We start from the raw sequence: 4,223 nt of genomic DNA on the forward strand, positions 1-4,223 counted from the left end.
ATCGGTGACCCCAGCTCAACTTTTAAAAGAATGCATAATGGCTACCCTCTATTAAAGAATTTCATTACAAAGAGAGCTTGACTGTGGTTAAAAAATAGCCAGTTAAATACATAGCAAAGGAGTCACCGATTTTTTTATGTACTATAATAGTTCATAGTACAAGATATAATGGAAAATTTGAACTGGAAATAAAGGACTGTTCTATGTCTTAGTATATACGTACACATCTTTGGAGTGGTTTGAAAATATATCCACAATTTCTTTAATACTGCCTTGAATGTGGTGATATGCTGGGCCAGCTTTAGTGACAAATAGTATGCTAGAACATCCTAACAAATAGTATGCTAGAATTCAGCAGAAGTGAAGCAATGTGATTTCTGATACTAGGTCAGGAAATTTTACAAAATTTCTGCCTAGTCTTCTATCTTTTTGGCTTACTTGACTTTAGAACCAAATTGCCATCCTGTGAAATAGCCCGGGCTACATGGAGAGGCCACCTGTAAGTATCCAGGCAAACAATCCCTGCTTGAGATAATTTGCTAAGTAGCCATAGGAGACTGATAAAATCTCCAAAGCTCAGTTTGTTCAACACTTGCAATCTCCATTACTTCAGTCTTTTTTATCATAATGAGTAGAAAACCAGACTAACTTAAGCTTTATCTCCATTACTTTTCTTTACCTATTTTGTTGGCAAGCAGCTAATGAAAGTGGTTTTTTGAATAAATCAAAAAATTGCTTCATCCCCAAAGGAGCCTCTCAAACCCAGGAAACAGAATTAAGTGTACTATAGCAAAAACAGGTTAGAAAATCTTTGAGGACCTAAGAATTTGTATTTACCTGTTTACAAAGCTAATTATTATCAGTGTTATTTAAGAGATGCCAAAATAAAACTTGATGAAATATTTTGTCTTGGGAAAATTCTGTTTTTACTTGATTAATGTTCCTGGGTCTAGAATGTCAGTAATGAACATATCTTGTTTATAAAACCAGTATCATATGTACCCTGAAGGTGAAACAGAAAACACCTTCTTGAATAGTGATATGAGATGAAGTTTTAGATTCATCCCATCTTTTACGTGTCCAAGAGTTCAGAAAAGAGACAAGTAGCCATCTAGAGGACAGTAAAAATGGATGTTTGCTGCATTTTGTACTGCTTTACCTCTAGGAAATTGAGGAGTATCTTAAGCAAGGAGCCCTAACCTGTAGTCTAAGAACAAAGTGGTTATGTGAAATTCCAACTTTATTTTTACTGACTTTTAATTGCATTATAGCATTCCCAAACCACAGTATTATTAGTTGTACCTATAACTTGGCCACCGAAGAATCACAAATGTTTATATCACATTTCTGTTGTTTGAAATATTGTTTATATTCATCACTACTTTGAAAGTACGACAGTCATTAGATCCACCATTAGATCTTATGCATTGTGTTAATGAAGAAGTCTACATTTTATATATTTTTTTACTTTTTGATAGTCTATTGGAATATTAGCTTCTTCCATAATTCTTGCCTCTTATTTTATGTATTTTAAACACCCTATACTGTGAAGAAGCATAGGCTTCATCAAACTACCAAAGAGGCTGATGGCATAAAAAATAATTAAGTAACTCTGATCTGGAGTGAGAGGATCAAGGCAGCTTACCACTTCGTATATACACTTGCCTGTGATTTGTTCTGGTTAACTTAGAGACTTGCCTAATTCAAATTGCTAACTCAGTGCAATAGAATGAAATATTTTAAAATTGTGGCTCTCCAGAATCCAGCTTTTGGTGAGCTTTTAGTGAGGATCAGGGCCCACAAAAATATCTCCATGAGGGCCTTTTTTCAGTTGACTGAGTATTCTGGATCAACCTACTCTGGGATACAAGCCTGAATGATGAAGCCCCTAAGTTCATGTACCATACTGTCTGCCATAAAATGCAGGCCTGCAAGAAATAATTACAATGCAGAATGATAAATACTTTAATATCTTTTCAACCTTCATTCACACTCTCCTATGTTGACCCTGTGGTCCATATGTACACACATATGGCTCGTGCTTCCCTTTGGCTACCCCCAATGCTTCTGTCATCCCCTCTTTCCATGTTCCCTTTTATTGTATGGAACTTACTCCCCTTCTCTAGACTATGACCATCAAGAGCTTATTCGTTTTTTGGAGCCCGATTTGTATATGATAAATAAAAGGAACAGAGTACAGTGTATATGTGAGAAAAAGGCTTAGTACCTCTTAATTCTTCTTAAATGTCCTCTCCCCTTCCATGAAGTTCTCTATCGGACCTAAATAGTGATATTCTTCTCCTATCAACTCATAGAGCATTTTTTTTCATATATGATACCAAATGCATCCTGCCTTGTACAAATGCAAACATTGTGTAATTGTTTTTCTACTTGATGGTGGGCTATTTGAGGACCAGATCTGACTTATTCATCACACTATATGTTTCCAGTACTAAAAAGAGTGCTTGGGGTGCCATCTAGTATGTATCTGTTGAATGAGTACATAACTCAATATTGCTGGTAAGAACAGCAGATCGTATCAGTGTAGGAAATAATTTTCAAAGGATTCATTTCTGAGAAGAGCTCATCCATCGATCAATTTTAAATTGTGCCTAAAACCAGTATTTTATACTGATCCTTGCCAGCCAGTTCTTTGGGGATTAATTAGAATAAGAATTTGCTAACTGTTCTTGCTTATGCTAATGCTTCATATTCTCATAAAGTAAAATGTGTGATGACTATAAAGTTTACCTCCCACACCATTTAATAAAGAACAGGTTACAGATAGAGACTTTAAAAGTTTTCTTAATAATGGCTTCTATTATATTTGTAACAGCACCTGAAAGATAATTTCAATACCATAAGGCTCATTTGGGAAGAGAAAATTTATTCTTTTGAGACACATTATGTTGCAGTAACAAACAACATCCCAAATCAGTGGATTTGCGTAGTGGTTGATTTCTTCCTCATACTACATGTCCATTATAGATGGAGAGGGTACAATCGGAGACCTATGCTGAGGGAGACTCAATTTCTGCATGTGCTTCAAAACTCATTACAGCTGCGGAAAGGAATCTGAAAAATTGCCCAGTGGCACTTAAACGTGGAAAATAATGTATAGCACTTCTCACATGTTTTTGGCCAAATAAATTTTATGTTCACACATAACTTGAGCATTGGTGAGGAAATGCAATATTACCATGTGCCTAAAAAGAGAAGAACATGAATATTTTTTAAAAGCATCAGAAGCAATCCAGTCAGTTTGTGGGGAATTTTTTTTTTAACCGTTTCTTGTCTCCCAGCGTAACCCTGCTGGTTAAACCTAGAGACCAGACCTGGGGTTATTAATGAGACAATGTCATATTATTACATTTTAGATTACGTAAGAAAGTTAACTATAGAGGTACTATGCAGGACTTCCATTCTGATTATGATTTTAAATGTGCGTTCTTATATTTTATTTGTGCCTGGAATTCTCTTCAAAAATAATAATGAGAGCTTTGAGAAAAATGTGATCTTGTAACATTACTGTTATTTTATTAAGAAATATTTAAATATCAGAAGGTCTCATTATGCCTACATGACCAGATACCCCACTAACCATTTTACCTTTCCTCCTCACTGACAAAACTTTGACTTTATTTAGGCATGTGAGCATAGGTTCAATCATCTGATTAAGATTTAGCCCATGGGCTACAAGCAGAAGGGCTGTGTTGTGTTTCTAGAGAGAAGGCACACTCTTTTCACTGCCCTTCCTATTTTTCTGCTGTCTAAAAGGTGGGTATTATTGTTGGAGTTTTGGAAATTTTCACTGAGCCTTGAGTAGGTACATAGGACTTTTCCTGTTGCATGACCCAGAGCCTGGAGGTGCCATAAAAAAAATAGTCAGGATCCCAGAAAAAAAAAAAGAGACTCTTTAGCCAGCCTTTTTAGTGAACTTGGGACTACTCTGTCTTAATTCATCATATGGATTTCGGGCTCAGCAATCTATGCCAGTTGCCAAATGACAAATCAAGGATTTGTATTAATTGACCAATGCCTTTTCCTTGAGAAATCCTCCTGTGGCTTTTGCCTCTGTAAGTCCCACCCTTGCCTTTGATCTGGAGGACAGTCTTCACAAAGGTATATGGAATAAATCCTCAATCCTTTAAACTGATGGCTCTGACTTATTCTCTGGGGGTTATTTTGCAGAATAGTGACTCCTCTGTGTTGGATCATGTTCT

Source organism: Neophocaena asiaeorientalis, unplaced genomic scaffold (assembly GCF_003031525.2).
Source record: "Neophocaena asiaeorientalis asiaeorientalis breed wild unplaced genomic scaffold, Neophocaena_asiaeorientalis_V1.1 scaffold361, whole genome shotgun sequence".
NCBI lineage: Eukaryota > Metazoa > Chordata > Mammalia > Artiodactyla > Phocoenidae > Neophocaena > Neophocaena asiaeorientalis.